General features: G+C 41.1%; 2 long non-coding RNA genes across 2 annotated transcripts in view; one reads left to right on the forward strand and one right to left on the reverse strand.

Moving 5' to 3' along the window:
- LOC132219750 (uncharacterized) overlaps positions 1-1,638 on the reverse strand; it is a 43,523-nt gene extending 41,885 nt beyond the window's left edge. The window contains exon 1 of the long non-coding RNA XR_009449604.1: positions 1,508-1,638. This is a non-coding gene — a long non-coding RNA (uncharacterized LOC132219750). The remainder of the gene's footprint in view (positions 1-1,507) is intronic.
- The window catches only part of LOC132219748 (uncharacterized), an 801,764-nt gene that overhangs the window by 450,538 nt on the left and 325,730 nt on the right, over positions 1-25,496 (forward strand). The window lies entirely within an intron of this gene.

Here is a 25,496-nt window from a genome sequence, read left to right on the forward strand (position 1 = left end):
ATCTCTAAGGAGCAATGCAGCAATTTCACTGTTTGGGGCAGAAAATGAGCGCTGGAATTATGAAGAATGACAAGTGAGCATTTCTAAGCATGCCGAGTCCATATTAAATTCTTTGCTACAGAAGGGAGAGAGGGGAGTAGGTATAAACAGAATGGATTTCTTATAGTTTAACAGGAATTTTCACATTGTTTACCCCAATGAGTCTTACCAAACTTTTGGAGTGTTATTATTAGTTTTAAGTAGTAGTATCACCACTAGAGTAGATGGGAAAACAGACTCAGTGAAATGAAAAACGCTAATATTCAGTAAGTGAAGGAGCCGAGGTTTGCCTCATTCCTAGTTCGATGAGAGACCCATTCTCTTCTTGACTTATTCCTTTCTCCACAGAAAAGCCTGTTTCTATTTTTCCAGATAGAAGGAGGTCTCTGGCCCCCATTCTCATTGCTATAGGATAGGGTAGCATGCTAGCTAGATTACCAACATCTGCACACAGTCTCCCCGAATAGCCTGGGCATTCCCTGATGCCTGACACACACAGAAGAGACCCTTGTACCTATTTGCCCTGGGAGTGTGAGAGTGAGAAACTGATCAATCAACCAATTAATTAATTAATGGAACCCAGGCCACAGTACCTCATGAGCAATAGCATGCCTTCTTGTCTCCTCAGGAACCATTTTTGAAACCCTTTAATGTCAGAGTTAAAAGAGGTCTACGATCCTAGACCAACCTCATATCGCAGACAAGCAAAATGAAGCCACCTTAGAGAAGCATCTTGCCTATGGCCACACAACTTTGCTCAGCTCTGTAGCCATTAATCATCCCTTTGTAAATATGTGCAAAGGTACAAATGTTCATGAGGTTGACAGGTTCAGGGGGGAAGCTATTTGTGGTGCCTAGGACATGCACTAGGGCTAATCATGCAGGGATGGTTGAAGGAAGGAGAAAATCCATGCCTGGCAACTGATTCTGAATGTCTGTCCTATTGAGAATAGTGAGTCCTATCATTATTGCCAGGAAAGGCAGGATGTGTCTGGGTCTCCATTCTAGAGAGGGATAACTTTTGTGGATCTGTTGACTTCTGAGTCCAGGAAGCCCTGACTGGCAGGTACAAGTCTCCTTACATGGAGTTTAAAACCTTCCCCGAGCCATTTGTTTGGAAAAATGTTAACAGACCTATTGTCTCTTTATTCATGGAGGTCGAGGTTGGCTGTACTGTACTCTTCTGCTTTTTGGTCCCCACACAATCCCGGAGGACCCAGCTTCCCCCTTCAGAAAAGTACTTACCTTCTCACAGACAAATGCAAACACAGAGCACTCCCATCTCCGAGGGGCTCATCTGGAACAAAGCTCTCTCTGTGTAAGTACCCTCAGCCTGTGGAATCTGACCCTATCTCCAGGTGGACAGTGTCAGAACTGAGTTGAATGGTAGGACACCCAGTTGGAGAATGACCTGGATGTAGGGGGAACACTCCCTTCCTGACACTGGAAATGGGTGCAGAACACTTACCTCCCAAGCGTCATGCAGCGGTAACAAAAACCGGCCAGGTGAGAGGTGCTCCCACAGCACAGGGCCCTGAGGAAAGAAAGGAGGAGAAGAATTAAGTGAAAGAAAAAAAATGGATGGCCTAATATTTATTGATCCCCAGGGAAACCCCGTAGTGGGCTATGCCATGTTACAGCAAGACAAATTTGGCCTGGAGATATCCTTCACTAGGAAAAAAAAAAAAAAAAAAAAGATGTCTTCAGTTTTGTCAAGATTAGGCTTGGACCAATGAAGGCTGTTCATCTGGAGTCCCTGAGACACATGTGGAGACAAAGTCTGTTTATGGATCTCTCAGGAGTTAGCCAAAGGCACTGGAGCGGAAACCAAATTGGGAAGAAGAAAGGAAGAGCGTATTTATTGAGTACCTACTATGCTTCTGGTCAGGATGACTCAGACACTAACCTCACAAGCCTACAAACCCAGACCCTCCACTCTTCAGTTATATAACCTAACAATGTATTTAATCTTGCAGAGCATCATAAAGTTTTTATGAGGATTAGATGAGATGAATCAAACACAGTTCTTGGAACATTCTCTAGCGTGTAGTAACACTTGATAAGTTTTATCTCATTATGGCTTTTGCAATGTGCATGTGGGGGAGGGTTGGGGGCATTTTCAGCTGCTTCGATGACTGGGGGTGGGGGCAGTCCTGGCATTGAGAGGTCAGCTTCCACAGATGTTTACTGTCTTACAATGTAGGCAATGGACTTGCACCTAAGGGAGTCTTCCCCACCCCAAACATCAATCGCACTCCCATTAGGAAACATAGAGCTATGTCCTATCATGTGGGTGGCATAATTTTTAATCATTACCAACTACGGTAAGGTCGGTTATTATTACCTCTAATTCCCAGGTGAGGTACCTGAGATTTTGAATAACTTGCCCAAGGTCCAAAAGTCATTAATTAGTATTGCCCAGTTTTGAATTTTATTTCTGTCTCAATAATAATAATAATAATTGTTGCTGCACGTTGCCTTCTTTTTTTAAAAAAATACTTTTATCGATTTCAAAGAGAAAGGGAGGAACATCAATGATGAGAGAGAATCATTGATTGGCTGCCTCCTGCATACCCGCCACCAGGGACCCAGGCATGTGCCCTTGACCAGAATCAAACCTGGGACCCATCAGTTTGAAATGAATAAAACTAAAAAAAAAAAAAAAAAAAAGACCGTACCCTTTTATGTAATGATGTTTACTTTGAATTTATATTAGTTCACACAAACACTCCATCCATGCTTTTGTTCCGGCCCTCTGGTCCAGTTTAAGAACCCATTGTGGCCCTCGAGTCAAAAAGTTTGCCCACCCCTGCTCTAGTCACTGAGCCAAACCAGCTAGGACTGCAATTTGCCTTGATTACAGTCACCCAAATACTAGTGTTAGAGTCCTCCTAAAAAATGGAAACTTGCTGGTGAATTAGTGAATTCCTATCCTAATTTAAATAGGAATGTCCTAACTGGGTGGGAAAAAAGCTAATTTATGGGGCATTTGTTGAAGTTTAGTAGCTTCAGACACATGTGAAACTACAATTTCTTAACTTCCATGGCTGAAAGTCTTTTCGTAAGATTTTATTGAGCCCAAAATGCTAACCAAAAGACCTGTCTTGGGGCATGGAGTCTAAACCACCAGCCACATGGTTAGGTAGGAAAGATAGCAAGTCCACCATTGCAAAGTTTTGCAGGAGTTTTTATACATCAGATGTGGGGAGGGAGAAGAAAGAAGTAGTCTGAAAGAATTTACATGAGCTATAGGCAGAGGGGTGGGGGAAGGCTCAGCTCTGGGATAGCGGAGCCCAAATAAAGAAATGTCTGATCCTTAGATTGGCCTAGGGAGTAGCCTGAGGAGCCGGCAGATAAACAACCAGAGGGTCCTGGAGTTAGATGGTGCCTGGCTAAAATAATCTGTGGAAATAACCACCTGGAAATTAATCCAAAAATCCAATGGGCAAAACAAGGATGTGAGAAATCTTTTGTTAACTGTTCAGCAGCCATTACCAGGCTAGTAGTCTGTCTCTCATTCCCTGGCCTCTGCAACTTAATTATTTAATTTTGAACATCTCATAATTCTCTCCTTGTCACAGGTGCAAGGTGTAACATTAGCTAGGCAAGAGCCTGTTTTATGAATAACCAGTCTCTCCTACACCGGGGGCCTCTTCTATCAGTGCCGGTGTGGACATAGTGGCCACCAGAGAACACCATGAGCTTCCGGTGTAGGTATTCTTGAACCTGAGCTACAGGGTGCAGGTATCTGGCAATTAAATCAATAGTCAAACATTATCATGAAGGAGGGCACATCTGAGCAATATATGTTTTTCTGAGAATTTAAAAAAGATAATCAGGAATATAGACCTCAAAGAATTTCTACACCAGCTTTCCTGTGTCAGAAAGATCCCTCCGATGGGGGTGGAATGCATCACCCAGCATCTGATTTAGTCTGTGTCTACATTCATTTATTTATGTAACACATACTTCTGCATTCAAGGACAAGACATTCTGCTAAGAATGGAGATACGAAGATGAATCTAACATAATATTGTCTTCAAGTGTATGATTGCATGAGGGGGACACACAATCAGAAATGCTTGTGGTCCCCTGTGAGAAGAATGATGATAGGATCTGCAAGATTTGAAAGGAGCATGAAAGCATGTGTGTCTCCAGAGGGAGGCGAACACGGCTTCTGTCTTTCAGTGTTGGTTTGGGCACGAGCCAGGTGTCCACCGGGGAAGGACTTTGCAAGATAAGAGATCAGATGTAACAGGAAGAAACAAAGGTAAGAAGCTCAGCTCCAAGGGGTTTGGTAAGATGTGAATAAGGATATGATGGGAAAATGGAGAGCAGACAGGGGCAAGGTCAGGAAGGGTGTCAGCTGAAGAATTTGCCTTTATTTGGCAGTAAATAGGGAGCCAGTAGCAGTGTAGGAAAACAACAAAATAAAATAAAACAAAACTTACATGCATCATTGTATTGGATACAGAAAAAAAAAATCAATATCTGCTTTTCTCCCCATGACTTCTGTGCCTGGCAGTATCTAATGAGTCCCCAAATCTGTGCAACCATCTCTCAGGGACGCGTCTCATTTTTCTTTCCTGGCATCTCTTCTGTGGGTCCCTCATTCCACCTCACATCCTTCTGAATTCGAAACACCACAATGGCCTCCCAACGACTGTCTCCTTCCTTTAATCCATCCTGCACCGACGGAGTTTCTCTAAGATCTGAAACACCAGGGGACATGTGCTAACTAGGAGCTCATATTGAGGGAATGTTAATAAAGGGCAATTTAAAACTCTTATAAGAATTGATAATTTACAAAGCATTTTCTCATACCCTTTGTATTTTACAACTATTCTGTTATGTTGTGTTCATTCAAGGACTGAAGATTGTGAGAAAGACAATAAACAAACAGGCAGGTTACAAAGTAGAGAGTTAAAGATTCCAGACAGCAGGAACAGGAGGTAAGAAGTTGATGTGAGTATGAATGTGGCTTTACTGAACTTGGCTTTAATAAAATTTTTGAAATGGAAGAATATTGTTGTTGGTGGAATTGTTTCATCAAAACTCATTTGCTGAAGCCCTAACCCCTAATACCTCAGAATGGAATCTTTTTTTGGAAATAGGGTTGTGGCAGATGCAACTAGTTAAGATGAAGTCATATTGGATAAGGGTGGGTCTCTAATTCAATATCACCAGTTTCTGTATAAAAAGAGGAAATTTGGACATGGAGACATGAACAGATGGAAGACAAGATGAGGAGATATGGGGAGAAGACAGCCATCTACTTCTCAAGGAGAGAACCCTGGAACAGATCCTTCCCTCCCAGCCCTCAGAAGGAACCAACACTGCTAACACCTTGATTTTGAACTTCTGGACTCCAGAATTGCGAGACACTAACTTTCTGTTGTTTAAGCCACCGTCCCTAGCAAAATCAGTACAAATCCTACTGGGGATGAGCCTGAAAGCCAGGGATGTGCCCCGGTCAGGAATCAAACCAGCAACCTCTTGGTGCAAGGGCCAACTGAGCTCCACTGACTGGGCTGTTATTAAGAATAGCACGAGCAGTCATAAGCAAGATGCAACAAGTTGTAGCAGATCGGGTTAGTGCTTCACTTCCCCCAGTTCCTGGCATGTTGCTTTTCAACTTCTCATTGTGCTCCAAAAGGCAGCTTGTCACTTGTAGCAAGGAAGTGACTTTTTCACCTGCAGAACTTGGCTCAGTGTTAGTTCAATGCCTCGGAATTTGAAGTGATTTCCCCCCCTTTCTTTAAAAGGTCTAAATGCCGTGTTGATAAATGTCACAGAGAATAACGAATGTGATGGAATGTGCTGAGGATAATGGGAGTTACTTTCTAGTTCACCTGAACCATGACTTGTCTACATTTAGGAAGAATAATGAATGTAATTTAATACAGCACCTTTGCAGGGAAGTGACTCAAAACACTTTTCAAAGCGAATATTAAAATGCTGAATTATGCAATACACAGATTTAAGTAGATAATAATAGATCACAGACTTACAAAAACACAAAATGCAGCAGAGAGTGCATTGATTTAACTATGGATTATATTGTTATTATAGGTAGAGGGATGCACATAGAAAGAGAAGTCACCATGGGATAAGGGAAAGGAAGGTCATATAGAGATTAAACAACGATTTTAATGAATGGAACCAGCACAGGATAGTGCAAAAGGCATGAGAGCCAGGTCAGATGGAACAGTTTGATTCACCCTGGATGATCTGGATGGCTTTGAACAAGTCAGTTAACCTATTTGAGCTTTAATCTCCCTGCCTATGTAAAATGAGCTGGTATTACCTGCTCCATAGGATTTTCATGAGGAATTAATGAGATAATATATATTTTAGCAGGTTCCCAATAAAAATAGCTTTTAAAAATATTATCCTTATTATCAACCACAGCCGCTTACAAGGCCCTGCTACCCACCTGAACATATGTCATTGACATGGCACCCTATAAATCCTTAATAACCCCATCTCTCTATATTCCATGGAATACAGTCATTAATAAAATACTGTATAGAGCTTGAAAAACAAATTATGATACATCTAGTCCAATCACCTTATCTATATATATAAAAGCCTAAGCGACCATCTGACCGTCTGACCAGTAGCTATGACATGCAATGACCACCAGGAGGCAGATGCTCCAACCAGCAGCTAAGACATGCAATGACCACCAGGAGGCAGACACTCAACGCAGAAGCTGCCAAGCTGTGGTGACTTGGCAGCTGCAGTTCTCGGGTGATGCACCCAGAACTAGAGAGGAGGGAGCCCGATTTCAGGGTGTGTCACCCAAGAACCACCCTCTCACAATCTGGGACTCCTTGGGGGATGTCAGAGAGCCGGTTTCGGCCCAATCCTCACAGGCCAGACCGAGGGACCCCACTGGTGCACGAATTGTGCACCAGGCCTCTAGTTTTATACATAAAGAAATTGCAGTCCAATGAGGCATAATAATTTGTTCACAGTCACACACAAGTGTAGCTACTGTTTCCACCCAGGGATTCTACCCTACTCTTTCATAGCATTAGTGTACAGTAAAACCTCCATATAATGGACTAATTTGAGCGAGGGGGTGTCAGAGCCAAAAGTCCATTATATAATATGTAGACTATAGTTGTAGATATGTAATATTTATGTTGGCAAAATTATTCCAGTGTCTTTTTCCAACATATGACTTATTTGCTAAAATTTGTTAAAAATAACAGTGAATTAATAACAAAACAATAACCTGTTAATTTAATTATAATCAAGTCTTGGTGAAAAAGTATTTTAAAATTAACAGGGAGTTAAATTTCACATATCACATAAGGACCGTAAATGTTGCCCATTAAGCCTGAAGGCCGTTAAATGGAGGTCTGCAAAATCGATGATTTACTGTGCTTACTTCTTACAATGAACTTATGAGGAAGCTGTTCTTATTTATCCTTTAAGAGAGTGAAGTACAGAGAGAGGAAATCTTTTTCTAAGATCACATAGCTGTCAGATGGCCTAGCTGGGTTTTCAACCTAAGTCCAGCTGAGTCCTTAGCAGGTGTCTTCAGTCTCCCTCCCTCCCTCTTGACTTCCCACCTCCGTAATCCTGTTGAATTTCCATGGCGCCAGGAAACAGCTCAACTCATACTTTATTGGAACTTATGCAAGCAGGCTGCTGGTTACTAAGTCCTTCCTCCTTTCCTAGAGATTTTCTGTCCCCTGTGGGGGTGAGAAACTTGGGAGGATGTTGTAAACAGTACCATCTCTTGTTTTGCTCCACAAAGGAATTTCTGCCAAGATTCTTTTCCAATCTCCTTTGCTCTCCTTCAGCTCTGAGCCAAGGAGCTGAATCAGAAAATCCAGGCTTAAGTCCTTGTGTTTAGGTTAGTTGTAAAGGCATTCTGAGACTCAGCTTCCACATATGAAAAATGGGATTGCAGCACTACTAGTTCCATGCAACTTTTATGAAGATCAAATAATATATGTGAAACAATTTGAAAACCAGAAAGTTCTATATATTGTTCATTTTTTTAAAAAATGTCACACAGAAGGCAAGACATACGGAGGTTTCAGATAATCCATATATTACAAGTGAGATGCATTCGTTTGCTAGTCCACCAGCCATAGGACACACATTCACCAAAAAGTGACTACTCTGTTCAATTCTCAGAAATCATTTTGACTATGTAGTTTTTAGAATACAGGACAAAGGTAAAACATTTTCTTTTGAAAATGATGGCTGAGGAAATGGTGGTTAAGGACACAGAACTTCCACATCAGGTCACCAATTTAACTTTCTAAGACTACAAAATCCTTGGCAGCAGCCTCTTGAAATAAATCAACCTGTCAACAGAAACAATGACCCTTCCCATGGAACAGGACCAAAAACACCCAATTCTCCAAGGTGGACTTGAAACAGAAGTCTCCAAGACAACCTCCATACATCTCATTCATTTCTCATTCATTGAGGACAAGTACAAGGGGTGATGGAATTCCTTCGGCCTGGTCAAGAGGCTCACCAATCCAGAACGACCCTCAGAGACCCAGATAAGAGAGTGAATTAATTGTCCATTGTAAATATCAGCGTCAAGGTGCCCACCATTATTCTCTGTGAACAGTATGAAGAATTTTTATTTGAACTGGAACCCAGGAAGCAAATAGAAACATAATGGATCATTCCAGCTTCCTGACAACAATCAGGATGAGCTGGTTTGCTACTGGAAATCCAAGGGAAATCAGATCAACTGTGGGATCTTTTCAATGTCATAGATTTCAAAGATGAAAGGCAATTTCTACATGATCCTGTCCAAACTTCTTGTTTTACCAGGGAGGAAACATGGATCTAAGAGGCAAGGCCATCTATCCAAGGACACACAACTAGTTATAGGCAGAATTAGGTCTAGTTGCTGGTCCTCTTACTCTTTTTTCATTGTTTTTCCATAACACAACATGGCTTCTCTAATTATTAACTATGATCCAGTATTCCATGACCTACCATATATTTATTGAGTGCTTATTATGTGCTTCGCTATGTTTCCAGGATCAGCTCTAGGGGAAAAAATGTATTAAGAAACCAGTAAAAAGCTATTAATGTCTACTATCTCATTTAATTTTCACAACAGTACTGTGAGGCTGAATGAATGAGAAAAAGAAAACTCGCTCTGGTCACACAGCTAATTGATAACACATCTGTGATTCAAATTGAACAGTCTGACTCTAGGTTTGGCACCTTATCCCATGTTGATCTTTCTCAGTCCAGATCTTTTCTTGTTCAACTCTTGTACTCCCTTCCACACTTATTTCCACAGGACCTTTTACTAACTGGTTATGAGAGATGTTCTAGAACAGTGGTTCTCAACCTTCCTAATGCTGCGACCCTTTAATACAGTTCCTCATGTTGTGGTGACCCCCAACCATAAAATTATTTTCGTTGCTACTTCATAACTGTAATTTTGCTACTGTTATGAATCGTAATGTAAATACCTGATATGCAGGCTGTATTTTCATTATTACAAATTGAACATAATTAAAGCATAGTGATTCATCACAAAAACAATATGTAGTTCTATATGTGTTTTCCAATGGTCTTAGGCAACCCCTGTGAAAGGGTTGTTCAACCCCCAAAGGGGCCGCGACCCACAGGTTGAGAACCACTGTTCTAGAAGCTTACAAAGCCCCTGATCTCCAGGAGCTGAGGGCCACAGCTCCTCGAGATACACAAATACATAGGCAACATTGGTCACTGTGGGATAAAAGCTCAGAAAGTAAAGGAAGCAGTGAACTGACTTTCTTTTGGATGAGGCAGTCAGGCAAGGCCGCCATGAGGAGGGAACATCTGAACAGAGGCTGAATATGGGAACATCCAGGATGGCGGTGGGAAACTGGGAGAAGGACCTGTTGGTCACAAAGGGAGGTTTGGGGGAGGAGTCAGCATAGTGTGGCGGTTAAAAGCCTACCCTCTGATATTAATCCTCCTAGGATTTAACACCAGCTGAACCACTTATTGATCATCTGACTTGATCAACTTTACTGAAGTTCTCAGGACCTCAGTTTCCTCCTCTCTAAAATGGGGCTAATAACAGTACTCATCTCATGTGAGGACTAATTGAAAAAAATATTTGCTACACAATAAACAATAAATATCAGCTGTTTCTGATTTTCTCTCTCTCTTTAGATCTAAGGAACATGCCCATCATCCACTTCACAATATCATTGCTCTGGATTCTGCTTCCAAACTTTAAATAAGTGCAGGACTTTGAAACATTTTTGCCTTTTCAATCAAATATTATAAGGCCAATAAAATGACAAAGATGAAAGGGAAGCTCTCCGGGTTGACCAGGGAGTAGCAGGCAGGCACAGTCTACTCAGTTCCAGCCTTATCCTCACGGTAATCCTGAGGAGACCCAGGCTTCTGAGGACACAGTCCATGACGTCCCATCTGACAGACTAACACAATGACAGGCATGAGTTAGAGGCCAAACATGCAACTGTTCAAAGGATGTTGAAAACTGAAAAGTATAGCCTCTTAACACTTTCATTTTTTCTTTTTTTTTCTTTTTCTTTCTTTCTTTTTTTTTTTTTTTTGGAAAGAGATATGAGGCTACATCACACATCACAATCCTTCATGAGGTAGGTGGTGAGGGTTGTTTATTTAACTCAGGCTTAGTCACAAGCTCAGAACATTCTGTGGGTTTTACTGGAACTAGATATCATGGTTCACCCATACTCAGATCACTGTAGCCAAAGCTGCCAGGGCCCTCCCTGAGGCTCTGGCCAGGATTCCCAGGCTCCACAAGAGACAACTGGGCTCCTGCTGCTTCAGCCTAAGGAACAGTCCCTATGTCCTTAGCAGGTGTGTTCCACACCCCAAGAGGGAGACCTTCCCATGGTGAGAAGCCTAGAAATCCTACTATTTTGGATTCTAGAAATACTTCCATCACCTAGAGATCAGGTTATGTTTTCATTCCTTTGGGTGTCTTGTATGTTACTCTGAACTTGGGTGTGGTTAGCCCGAATGTGGGTCTGTTGTTGAGGGTTTGTTGATATCTTGCCTGTTTACTTCACTTCACCTCACCACAGCCTTACCAAGCCCTCTTGCTTCGGAGTTCCTGAGCCTCACTCTGTTCAGAGAAAGACACTCATGTTGGATGAAGACCCTACTATGTGCCACCCAGAGGACAGGGACTTTCAGAGACTTGCTTCATCCTCTCAACAGTCCTGTGAGGAACAGATAACTCTCCCTCTTTAGGAGAGAAAAATAAGACTCCAAGACCTAAAATAAGTCACTCAAGGTCAGGCAGTGAATGAATAAGAAAGTCATTTCAAACCACTCAGGTAAACTCAAAAGTTTTCTTTCTTTCCACTGTGTTGCGCTCTAATGAGAAAATCCATCTAATTAAAAAAAAAAAGTCTGTGTACAGTTTAATCCTCCATGAAATAGTCACATTTTTAAGACCTGAGGTTTATTTATCCAAGTGAATTTTTTGATGGAATAATTTAAGCAATAGTGTGTGTGTGTGTGTGTGTGTGTGTGTGTGTGAGAGAGAGAGAGAGAGAGAGAGAGAGAGAGAGAGAGAGAGAGAGAGAGAGAGAGAAGTCAAGCAAAATAGGATATTAAGAGTGAGATACTCAGACAAGTGTACGTCTCTTTCTGCCACTCTAAGAGGAATAGTTTAGAGAGAACATTTCCAATGTCCCTTCCAGCTCTTCTCCTCGAATCTTCCCTGTGTGAAGGGAGACAGTCTGCTTTTTCTTTTTATCTATCAATCACTTATGTTTACAGACCTTTGTTTCTTCTGAAGCCAAATCAAGTCTGACAGAAATATTAGGCAGGACACCTATAATATAAGCCTTATAATATAGCTTCTAGGTACACATGCTGTTAGGGGAGCCTGTGGACCAGAAGGGGAGTGATTTCGTGGTCAGGAGGGTTTCTGGGACGGATCTTGAATGGAGGTAGGGTTTGGGATGGCTCTGCATTTTTGGTTTTCAGCCCCTCCTTCCCAAGTGATATCAATGAGGGATTTGAAGATGGCTGAATGGTCAAGAAATAACAATGCGAGCAAATGAGACCAAGTTCATTGGACCTCAGGGATGCAGGTTTGGAAGTAGAAGTGCAAGTGGCCAGAGCCAGTGAGGACCTCTAGCTGAGGAGAGATTGGGCATGAGTGTTGAGGTGGTGGAATTTTCCCGAAGGTGATATTAAAGTGTGGATAGAGATTGATGGTGAGTGAGTCAATGAAACGAGATCCAAACAAATCCAAAGAGCAAAAGTCTAAGGAACAAGGTCTGAGAGGGGACCACGATGTCTACTTTTCATGAAGACGGAGCAGAAGTAGGTGTCCATCATGGACGACGCAGGAAACTGTGGTTATGACTCATGCTGAGGCCAAATGTGGGCAACACATGTTTATTTTTTACCTAGTGGTTTGGGAAATCTATTTCATAGAAATAAGATTCAGAGGTGGAAGGGACTTCAGAAACTACCCCCTCTAACCTCTTTCACAATGCAGGAACCACTTCAAAATCAACATTCTTCTCAACCTCTGAAGATGGTAAGTATTAACCACCCTTTATCAGACTTTCCTTAGCCCTTCAACCCAGTTTGGAACACAGCTGGCGGAGGAAAGCAGGTGGACTTGGAATACCAACCAGGACACTTAGCAGTCATATGGCCTGGGGCAAAAAAAATGAATCTTTATGAGTCTGAACTTCTTTAAAAGAAATTAGAATTCTTTGCACTTTAAAGGGGATGTTGTGAGGATTAACTAAAATGTTTATAAATAGTTCAGCACGTCTGGCACAAAAAAAGTGCTCAATAAATGTTGACTTCAAATATGCTTTATGTAAATACAACTCATTTTATTCCTACGAGTCACCTATTACTGGCCCATTTTATGTGTGAACAGATTAAGTCTAAGAGAATTTGACTTAAGTTGGTCATAGTAACAGAGTTAATAAGTGCACAGTTGGGAAGTAAACCTAGGTTTATGTAGCTACAAAGTCTTTTTGTTGTCAATTAAATCACATAGCCTCCCATATTGAGTGAAATTCTGCTTTCTAGCAACTGGGAAGCAATTGAAGGTAGTTCTGAAGGACATGAGGTAATGCAGCCTTGCAGTGCTGTGAAAACTGTGATAATGAAAATAAAATACCTTTGCACACTGGGCGTGTAATATTCATTGTACTAAATTTCCACTCGCATTTCCTTCATGAGCACAGCGCCTGGTACAGAGCAAGTGTTCACTAAGTAATGTCTTACTACCCATGGCACACACTGCGAGTCTTTGGAGCACCCCCGATAAAGTCTATTTCTACTCCAGCACATACAGCTATGAGACGGCATCTATCACATCTTTTTCCAGTCTCTTCTCAAGGCTACACGGTACCATCCCCTCACCTTCCTTCCAGTCATTTCTCATGTCTTTGAACAGAGGTCATATGGAATGGCGGCCAGGGTCACTGCGGGAGAAACCAAAAGGAGAAAGTTGCAGGTCTATTCTGGGCCCTGACACTCCCACCCCTAGTCACCTAGCCTCATTTCCGTTTCCCAAACCAGAAGCATTTACGAGACACTTCCATTTCCCCCTTCTCTCTAGAAGAGATGACTTTGAAGCAGTTGAACAATTAACTTGGGTGAGGCCCACAGAGTGGAAGATCTGATGAACCATTAACACTTTAGAGTGCAAACTGAGCTCCTTGCATTTGTGATGGGAAGTGGTTTTTCAGATCTCCTCAGAAGAGCTGCCTCATTCAAATCTTTAGTCTTAATATGGTATTAACCTTTTACTCCTTACCTTTAGTTCTCTACCCTGAAACCTGTTAACTTAAATTGCTCTTTCTCTTCCAAAATTAGAAAATATGACATTGTGATGTGTGCAAGTGGTGTGGCAGATCACATGGCTGTAGTAATATTACCAAAAGTGAGCATTATTGTCCCTATAATTCTAGCACACCTGACACACTTTTAACAACATGACCAAAGATTAAAGCTCAATTAAATACCCAAATTAAGAAGAAACTCACTCTGGCCTGTGTGGCTCAGTTGGTTGGACATCGTCCCATGCACCAAAAGGTCGCAGGTTCAATTCCAGTCAGGGTACATACCTAGGCTGGCCCCTGGTTGGGTTGTGTATGAGAGACAACCAATTAAAGTTTCCCTCTCACATCGATGTTTCTCTCTCTCTCTCTCCCCCGCTTCTCTCTCTCTCAAGTCAATAAATATCTCCTCATGTGAAGATTAAAAATAAATAATTAATAAACTAAAAATAAACAAGTAAGGCTATATGACTTGAGGTTATGGGGTTTGAATTTACAGTTCCCAAGTGGCATAAGAATCCCAAACAGAGCTATTGACATAAAAATTATAGCTCCATTAACAAAATAGATGTTACTATGGAAGAAAATATAAAACGTTCACAACTTGGCCTGTGTGATTCCAACAGTGAAAGAAACAACCTCCACTGAAGATGAGCTCACAATCACCAATTATAAACTATTTGAGGAAAGATACACCATGAGAGCAATTTAGCAAATATAACCACTGGGAAGATATCATACCAAGAATTCGATATAATAAAATAATCTGAGGGGCTATAAAATATTAAAAAAAACACGCCCACAAACGCCTGACTACATTAAAAAGAAGCAAAAAAAAAACACCCAAAAAAACACCAAAACAAAACAAAACCATATCCTAAATGAAAGTACAGTGTACTATGAACAAAAGGCTAGGTGCATTTTATAACACACACACACACACACACACACACACACACACACTTCTTAATATTGAATATATGTTGCTGTAAGGAAAGAAACTCAATGGAAGGGTTAAGTAGCAAATCATATATTGAAGAAGAAAGAATTAGTGGATATAGATTTAAAGAAATTACACAAAATCTGGTTCAGCAAAAATAAAGTCACTGAAAATATAAAAGAAAGATTAAAAGATATGAAGAACAGAATAACTCTGTCCAATGTATCTAGGAGGTTACCCCTAGAAATGATTGGCAAAACATGTCATTCGAGAAAAAGTTGGTATAAAAAAATAAAGAAGACAACCTACTTAAGCAACAGGCAAATTACTGAAACTGGCAACTTATAAAAAAGGAAATAAGAATGGCCAATAATTAAGAATCCATTTCATATCTTTTAGTATTAATGTAAGTTTAAAAAAATACCCCGTGTTGCTGAGGATGTTTAGAAATGACAACTTGCATTTGCTGTTGTCATTTAGAAGTTTAGATTGGCAATCCAATTTGTACAACAATCTGTACCATAAAACTGAGGAAGGCACACAATACCTATCATGTGACTCCTTTATCAGGCAGGTCATATATTTTAGGAAAGTTGACCTCACCTCTAGGTCTAGAAGTGAGGAATGTGGCTCAATAATAAATTCACTGTATTACAAATACATGGGTATAAATTCCTCTACTTGCCCATAGAGGAACCATAGGACTTAACAGGAGCAACTTAGATAAAAGTCAAGGCTTTTATTTGATTCACTCTTCTATATGTTGTTTGTGTGTGTGTGTGTGTGTGTGTGTGTGTGTGTGTGTGTGAATTAGGAAACTCTAATACTACCCTGTATATAGCAAACTTATCCTTATCACAATTATTTCCTCTTTCCTACCTAGAGTTAGGTGCCATATCTATCATGCTCATCACCATTGTATACATAGAGCCCAGTTCAGTGCCAGGCACACTTAATAAGTACTTGCTGAATCAGTGTGGTATGAAACACAGAATACAGCGCTGTAGGCAGGATCAAGACCAATGGTTGGCAGAATCCACATAGAGCAGAACTGACGGAGCAGCATATTCAGCCTGTGGGCCAAGAGGTAGATTCTGGGGAAGAGCTGGACACAGCTGAACAAGGCCACAGGGAAATGAGTGTGCGAATCCATTTACACACTCACGTTTTCAAGAAAAATAGGGGGTTGGGACATCTTTGTATGTATGTCTTTCCTACTCTGTGCCAGGAACTATGCTGAAAACTTCACTTTTACCTCATTTAATTGTCATGACATCCCTCCAGGTAGGTAATATGATAGAATTTAGCACATAGTAGGTGTTCAATTTATTGAGTAATACTAGTTGGAGAAATGAATAAATCCAAATACTTTAAAAAAAAAATTCTAATGTTACTTTCCATGAAGATTGATCGGTGCCTCTCCTGAGGCAGCAAAACAGAAAGCAATTGCTGAAGCAACGAGACTAATCCTGGCAGATGGCAGTCCATTGATCTCAAACACCTTTTCCAGAGCTTGATGTGCACGATGCTTTAAAGTCCCACCTGACACTCCCAACAAAGTTTAATTCATGGAGAGAATAAGTCCAACTGACGTGGCCACCAGGAAACTTCTGCCTTGATTAATACAAAGAGTAAAGGTTTAGAAGATGATTTCAACAGACCAGGTGAGAACAGATAATAGAGCCCATTCAAAATAACATATTCTGGTAGTAGTAATTAATAAAATTAATTTATAAGGGGCAGACTAGTTATAACCTCAGAATGAGGCTATTTCCATAATCAGATGTTTGGGAATCAGTTGTGAAAACTGTCAACAAGAATGAGGAAGGAACAAATACTGCCTTAAGAGACTATGGAAAGGGAACCAAGATGGCGGCGATATAGGCAGACGTGTCCCAGGTTGTGTCCCGGAGCAAATGGAAGCTGAAGCTAGTAACACTCACACCGAATTGGCGAAATTGCTCAGCTGGTGAGAGGGTTTGCAGCCGGGAAGAGCAGAACTCCCCTGGAAAGGTAAAAAAAACCCAGGGATTTGGGCAGGAAAGTTTGCCTGACCTCTGAGCCCAGAGAGTCGGAGGGAGACCGCGTGGCAGACAGCCGCGTCCTTTGGGACAGGCACAGCCCCTGACGGGGGAAAGGAGAACTGCGGGATTCCTGGCGCCGCCAGGGAAATTGAGAGCTGGGTTCTGTGATCACGGAGGACTGAGCCTAAAGGGGGCAGCCTGAAGAGCTGACCTGACCATGCAGTCCCGGTAAGAGAAGAAGCTTACAGAAACCAAGCCTTCCCCGTTTCCGCGGCCGGCATTTGTTTGTTTGTTTACACTGAATCCTGTTCATGGGACATTTCGGATACAGACACTCACCTGTGCTGAAGAGAGGGAGAGTGTGCTGGGGAGTGGAATCTGGGGAGAGACTGGGGAAAGAGGGGGAGCCGGGAGAGGTGGTACTGAATTGAGTGCTGAGACACCCCTGAGGCCAGGACTGGGGCAGCCACCCGCTCCTGAGAATGAGTCTCCTCCCCCCAGCCCCCAGGCAAGGAGCACAGCCACACCCAGACTCCACCCTGAACGAGATCAAGGATTAAGATAACCTGATCAGTCCCTGGGAGTTAACAGGGTCTGGCCTATAGGGGGATTTTCAATCCCAGCAACAACATAGCGCCGGTAACTAACTACTACGCAGTCAGCTCTGGGCAGTGAACTTCCACTGGACAGAGAGGCCCTATAGCCTCAGAGGCCAACCCCAGAACACTGCCACCCAGAGGCTGACCCACAAACTGACTCTTTGCTAAACCAAAATAAGGCAGTCTGGGAAATAAATGCGGCATGCTTTAAAATAAGGACTGTGGTTTACAACACAGAGGAACAGTATATCGCAGGGAATCTCAACACTCTCCTGAATACCTGGAAGGTCTAAGGCGAGCCACACTGAAGAATAGAAGAAACGAAGGACATTCACTACTGCAATTTTTTTTTCTTTTTTCACTTTTTAACTAAGAAACCAATTTTTTTTAAATTTTTTTTCTGTTCTTTTTTTTTTTTCTTCTTTTTCCATCACCTGATTTTACCCTTTTAATTACTACCTTCTTATCTTTAACCAGTATTATTACTGCTACCATTTTACCATTTTTTAAAGTGCCATTTTATTTTTTCTTTATTTTATTTTGGGATTAGTGTTCACCATTCTATTTTCATCGTTATATTATTGATTGTTTCTAGTTTGCATTCATATCCAGGGAGCTGTTGCTGGAATTTGTTGGGATTAATGGCTGTTCTATAGGAGTATTCTCCTCATATAAAAAGTCTCTTCCCCTCTTCCACTTCATTCTCTCTTTTCGCTCTTTTTTTTTTTTCTTCTTTTCTTTTCTCGCTTTTATTTTCCCCCTTCCTTTTTCCCAATTTCATTTTTGCACTCCCTTTTTTTGGTCCCTACTTTTCTTTTCCTTTCTCTCTTTTATCTTTTTCTCTTCCTTCTTCCTTATCCCCTAATTCTCTTAATTCAGGTGGTCACCTTTACTTGGGGTTATTAATATCGTAAATATATTTGTGTATAGTGCCTGGTACGTGGTGCCTTGTTGTGTTGTATTTTGTGCCTTTAAATCAACGCAGCAGATCCAAGCAACAGCAACCTCCTGAGCACCACATCCTCTGCTGAGGAACAGCAGCTGTACGTGAAACCTCGCCCCACCAGCCAGAAGAGCCACCACAGCTGTGAACAGCACCCACCAGAGGAGCTGCTGACAACTGAAGAGCAGCTGCTACCGCAACCGCCCGAAGAGCAACCACAGACCAAGGAGTCACTGCCACCAAGGGAGCAACCACTGAACAACTCAACGTCTAGATATGTCATTGAGATCAAACATGGGTAGACAAAGAAACCCCCAAAGGAAAGAGAAGGAGGACTCTCCAGAAAAGCAGCTAAGTAATACAGAGGCATGCAACATGACAGATAAAGAATTCAGAATAAGGATCCTAGAGTGCATAAACCGGATGGAGGAAAAAATCGACAACCTCTTCAAGAAGCAAGAAGAAACAGATGAAAAAATCGATAACATATGGAAGAAGCTAGAAGAAACAGATGAAAAAATCGATAACATATGGAAGAAGCTAGAAGAAACAGATGAAAAAATCAACAACCTAAGTAAGACCCAAGAGGAAATGAAGAGTGATATAGCTGCAATGAAAAACTCCATTGAAAGTATCAACAGTAGACTAGGAGAAGCGGAGGACCGAATAAGTGAATTAGAAGACAAGGAAGCAAAACACACCCAAAATGTACTGCAATTGGAGAAAAAAATTAAAAGACAGGAGGAGAGCCTAAGGGAGCTTTGGGACAACATGAAACGAAACAACATACGAATAATAGGAGTACCAGAACAACAGAAGGATGAACAAGGATTAGAAAACCTACTCGAAGAAATAATATCAGAAAACTTTCCTGAGGTGGGGAAGAAAAAAGTCACACAAGCCCAGAGAGTCCCAAACAAGGTGAACCCGAAAAGACCCACACCAAGACACATCATAATCACCATGGCAAATGTTCAGGACAAAGAGAGAATCTTACAGGCTGCAAGAGAGAGACGGAAAGTTACATACAAGGGATCTCCCATTAGATTGTCAAATGACTTCTCAACAGAAACACATCAGGCAAGAAAAGAATGGACTGAAATTTACAAAGTGATGCAAAGCAAAGGACTGAATCCAAGAATACTCTATCCAGCAAGGCTATCATTCAAACTTGAAGGGGAAATAAGAAGCTTCACAGACAAAAAAAGGCTAAGGGAGTTTGTCACCACCAAGCCAGCATTGCAAGGAATGCTAAAGGGACTGATATAAAAATAAGAAATAAAAAGCTCAGAAAGAAAACAGCCACACAAAAAAAGAAATGGCTACAAACAAGTACCTTTCAATAATAACTTTAAACGTAAACGGACTAAATGCTCCAACCAAAAGACATCGAGTGGCTGAATGGATAAAAAAACATGACCCATACATCTGCTGTCTACAAGAAACCCACCTCATTAGAAGGGACTCACACAGACTGAAAGTGAAAGGATGGAAAAATATCTTTCAGGCAAATGGAAAGGAAAAGAAAGCTGGGGTAGCAATACTTATATCGGACAAAATAGACCTCAAAGTGAAGGCCTTAACAAGAGATAAGGAAGGCCACTTCATAATACTAAAGGGATCAATACAACAAGAAGATATAACCCTGGTAAACATATATGCACCCAATGTAGGAGCACCCAAATTCATAAAAAAACTCCTGGAAAATATCAAAGGAGAGATCGACAACAATACAATCATAGTAGGGGACTTTAATACACCATTGACAGCACTGGATAAGTCCTATAGACAAACAACCAGCAAAGATATAGCAATCCTAAATGATTCACTAGATCAGATGGACTTAATAGACATCTTCAGAACACTTCACCCCAAAGCCAGAGAATATACGTTCTTCTCAGGTGCTCATGGGACATATTCAAAAATAGACCACATACTGGGTCACAAGCAAAGTATCCCCAAATTCAAGAAGATTGAAATCATAAAAAGCGTCTTCGCAGACCACGATGGCATAATATTAGAAATAAACTACAATAAAAACAACCCAAAATACTCAAACACCTGGAAGCTGAATAGCATGCTATTAAATATTGATTGGGTTACCAATGAGATCAAAGAAGAAATTAAAAACATCCTGGAAACTAATGACAATGAAAACACAACAATCCAAAACCTATGGGACACATTGAAAGCAGTCCTGAGAGGGAAGTTTATAGCTCTACAGGCCTATCTCAAAAAACAAGAAAAAATGGTAGTAAATCATCTAACTCTACAACTCAAAGAATTAGAAAGAGAGCAACAAGAAAACCCCAGAGTGAGCAGAAGGAAGGAGATAATAAAGATTAGAGCAGAAATAAATGACATAGAGACCAAAAAAACAATACAGAAAATCAATGAAACCAAGAGCTGGTTCTTTGAAAGGATAAACAAGATTGATAAACCTCTAGTCAGACTCACCAAGAAGCAGAGAGAGAGGACCCAAATAAATAAAATCAGAAACGATAGAGGCGAAATAACAACAGACCCCACAGAAATACAAATGATTGTTAAAAAATACTATGGACAGCTTTACTCCAACAAACTAGACAACCTGGAGGAAATGGACAAATTCCTAGAAAAATACAACATTCCAAAACTCAATCAGGAAGAATCTAAAAATCTCAATAGGCCAATAACTATGGAAGAAATTGAAGCAGTCATCAAAAAGCTTCCATCAAACAAAAGCCCAGGACCAGATGGCTTCACAGGGGAGTTTTACCAAACATTCAAGGAAGAACTAAAACCTATCCTCCTCAGACTACTACAAAAAATTCAAGAGGAAGGAACACTTCCAAGCTCATTCTATGAAGCCAGCATCACCCTAATACCAAAACCAGGTAAAGACAACACAATGAAAGAGAATTACAGGCCAATATCCCTCATGAACATAGATGCCAAAATCCTCAACAAAATCTTAGCAAATCGGATCCAGCAGTACATCAGAAAGATCATACACCATGACCAAGTAGGATTTATCCCAGGGATGCAAGGATGGTACAATATCCGCAAATCAATAAACGTGATACATCACATAAACAAATTGAAAGAAAAAAACCACATGGTCATATCAATTGATGCAGAAAAAGCATTTGACAAAATTCAACACCCATTTTTGATAAAAACTCTCAGCAAGGTGGGAGTAGAAGGATCATACCTCAACATAATAAAAGCCATATATGACAGGCCCACAGCCAACATCATACTCAATGGACAAAAACTAACACCATTTCCCCTAAGAACAGGAACAAGACAGGGATGCCCCCTCTCACCACTCCTGTTCAACATAGTACTGGAAGTGTTAGCCATTGCAATTCGGCAAGAAGAAGAAATAAAAGGCATCCAAATTGGAAAAGAGGAAGTAAAACTGTCCTTATTTGCAGACGACATGATATTATACATACAAAACCCTAGAGATTCCATCAAAAAGCTACTAGACTTAATACATGAATTTGGCAATGTAGCAGGATACAAAATTAACCCCAAGAAATCTGAGGCATTTCTATACACCAATAGTGAACTTTCAGAAAGAGAGATTATAAAAACAATCCCGTTTACCATTGCACCAAAAAAATTAAGCTACCTAGGAATAAACTTAACTAAAGAGGTAAAAGACCTCTACTCAGAAAACTACAGGACGTTGAAAAAAGACATAGAGGAAGACATAAACAGATGGAAGAACATACCGTGTTCATGGATTGGTAGAATCAACATCATTAAAATGTCCATACTACCCAAAGCAATCTATAAATTCAACGCACTTCCCATTAAAATACCAACAGCATACTTCAGAGATCTAGAACGAACTTTCCAAAAATTCATCTGGAATAAAAGGAGACCCCGAATAGCTGCAGCAATCCTGAAAAAGAACAAAGTAGGTGGGATCTCAATACCAGATATCAAGTTGTATTACAAAGCCACTGTTCTCAAAACTGCCTGGTACTGGCACAAGAATAGGCACATAGATCAATGGAATAGAATAGAGAGCCCAGAAATCGGCCCGAACCAATATGCTCAATTAATATTTGACAAAGGAGGCAAGAACATACAATGGAGCCAAGATAGTCTCTTCAATAAATGGTGTTGGGAAAATTGGACAGATATATGCAAGAAAATGAAACTAGACCACCAACTTACACCATATACAAAAATAAACTCAAAATGGATAAAGGACCTAAATGTACGACAGGATACCATAAAAATTCTAGAAGAATCCAAAGGCAAGAAAATTTCAGACATATGCCGAAGCAATTTCTTCACTGATACAGCTCCTAGGGCACTTGAAACTAAAGAAAAAATGAACAAATGGGACTACATCAAAATAAAAAGCTTCTGCACAGCAAAAGAAACCATCAACAAAACAACGAGAAAACCCACTGTGTGGGAAAACATATTTGCCAATGACATATCTGATAAGGGCCTAATCTCCAAAATTTATAGGGAACTCATACAACTTAACAAAAGGAAGATAAACAATCCAATCAAAAAATGGGCAAAGGACCTAAATAGACACCTTTCAAAAGAGGACATTCAGAAAGCCAAGAGACATATGAAAACATGCTCAAAGTCACTAATCATCCGAGAGATGCAAATCAAAACAGCAATGAGGTACCATCTCACACCTGTCAGACTGGCTATCATCAACAAATCAACAAACGACAAGTGCTGGAGAGGTTGTGGAGAAAAAGGAACACTTGTGCACTGCTGGTGGGAATGCAGACTGGTGCAGCCACTATGGAAGACAGTATGGAGTTTCCTTAAAAAACTGAAAATGGAACTCCCATTTGACCCTGTGATCCCACTTCTAGGAATATATCCCAAGAAACCAGAAACACCAATCAGAAAGGATATATGCACCCCTATGTTCATAGCAGCACAATTCACCATAGCTAAGATCTGGAAACAGCCTAAGTGCCCATCAGTAGATGAATGGATTAGAAAACTGTGGTACATCTACACGATGGAATACTATGCTGCTGTAAAAAGTAAGGAACTCTTACCATTTGCAACGTCATGGATGGAACTGGAGAGCATTATGCTAAGTGAAATAAGCCAGTCAATAAAGGAAAAATACCACATGATCTCACTCATTCATGGACAATAGAGACCATTATAAACTTTTGAACAATAATAGATACAGAGGCAGAGCTGCCTCAAACAGATTGTCAAACTGCAGCGGGAAGGCCGGGGAGGGTTGGGGGGGCAGGAGGTAGTGGGGTAAGAGATCAACTAAAGGACTTGTATGCATGCATATAAGCATAACCAATGGACATAAGACACTGGGTGATAGGGGAGGCCAGGGGACTGTCTAGGGCGGGGGGATAAAATGGATACATATGTAACACCCTTTGTAATACTTTAAGCAATAAAAAAAAAAAAAGAGACTATGGAAAGAATGTACTAGAGTTAGTGGCATTGTCACGGGCAAGAGAACTTAATGAGCAAGAATGCAGATGGTAGAGGTAGACTTCTAGGTTATTACTCAACTTCCTTCACTTAATCTTTAACCTCAGTCGTCCAATCTATATAATGGGGATAATAACCAGACTTCCCTTATAGGCACAGAGTGAAAAAAGCATTGCCTGGCATCTGAGAAATGCTTGATAAATATTGCCTGCGGTTACTGCTTAGGGAAGGGTCTAAGATTCAGGACATGTCAACAAGGATGGCACAAATTGGATATAAACAGGGAAAGACTTGTATCTATAGCAGGAGATGATCTGCTTGCTTTGGGATGTGTGAATTTAAATCTAGCACATGCTTCTAAGTACTGTGTGCTCAGCTCTGTACCTGACTCAGGGATTCTTGAAGGGAACCTACAACACATAACTTTCAGAGGCAGCTGTGCATAGGAACGAGCTAACAGGTTTGGCTTCAGAGTCATAATGTCCATGGACTCCTGCTCTGTCACTTCAAAGCATTTTATTTTTCTCCCAAACTTTAGCTTTCTCATCTGAAAAAAGGGGGTGGGGGTTTGAAACCAACCCTTAGGGTTCTTTTTTTTTTTATTGCTTACAGTCTTACAAAGGGTATTACATATGTGTCCCTTTTTTCCCCCTGCCCTTGACAATCCCCTGGCCTCCCCTACCCCCCAGTGTCTTATGTCCATTGGTTATGCTTATATGCATGCGAAACCAACCCTTAGGGTTCTTGAAAGGCTTAAGGATAACCTAACAAAATGCCTGGCATATACTAAGACATGTGTAGGGGTGATAACTGTATAAGTAAGAATAATCAAAGTAATAATGTTAACATCTGAGTTTCTAACTTGGCAGCCAGGTGAGTCAGAGTAACAGTGTAAACTGTGCAGAAGGAAACACAGAGGTCAGATGGGGCTTTTTGGTGAATGGTCTTTTCCAAGGGGAGCATCATCAGGATAGGAGGCAGCGTGGCTCCACCCATACATGTCAGCTGGGCCACCTGCTCTGTCACCATGGGAGGGGCTACCTTTCCCTTCTCAGCACACTATCACCCTTCCAGCCTCCCTTGCAGCTAGGAGTGGCCAGGTGACCACGTTCCAGCCCACGGGATGTGAGCTGAGTGATAAGCACCACTTTCAGGCGTGGCCCATAGTCATTTTCCATGGACAATTCTGTCTTTCTCTATCCCAAGCTACATGAGAAGACTTTAAGGATGTAGATGAAGGTGATTCCCTAACAGAAAGTACTTCATTCCCTGAATGATGGAATTGTCCCGTCTCCTCCCCATGATTGTCACTGAACTATAACATGAGCTAGAAATAAAATAGTAGGCTATTCGGTCGCTGTTTTAAAGTCCTTTGTCACAGTGGCTAAGATATCCTGACTAATGCAGTTAATAACTACTCTGAACCTCTGCCTTTTCATTTTTAAAATAGAGCTAGTAGTTAGTACCTGACAATTAGTCTTTCTCTTTTTTCTTGGTAATGGGACCCTACTTGTGGTAGGGTAATTGGCATTCTTTTGCTTTAAGGGAATTTGGGTCCATCCTCAGATCTAGCCATGGAATGGAGTGTGTGTGCGTGTGCGTGTGCGCATAGCACATGTGTATTGGCCAATTTAAGCCCCTTATGGCAATTCCCCTTGCCTTGCCTGTGAATGACTCAATAACAGGCATAGATCAGCGAGATGT

Source organism: Myotis daubentonii, chromosome 17 (assembly GCF_963259705.1).
Source record: "Myotis daubentonii chromosome 17, mMyoDau2.1, whole genome shotgun sequence".
Taxonomy (NCBI): Eukaryota; Metazoa; Chordata; class Mammalia; order Chiroptera; family Vespertilionidae; genus Myotis; species Myotis daubentonii.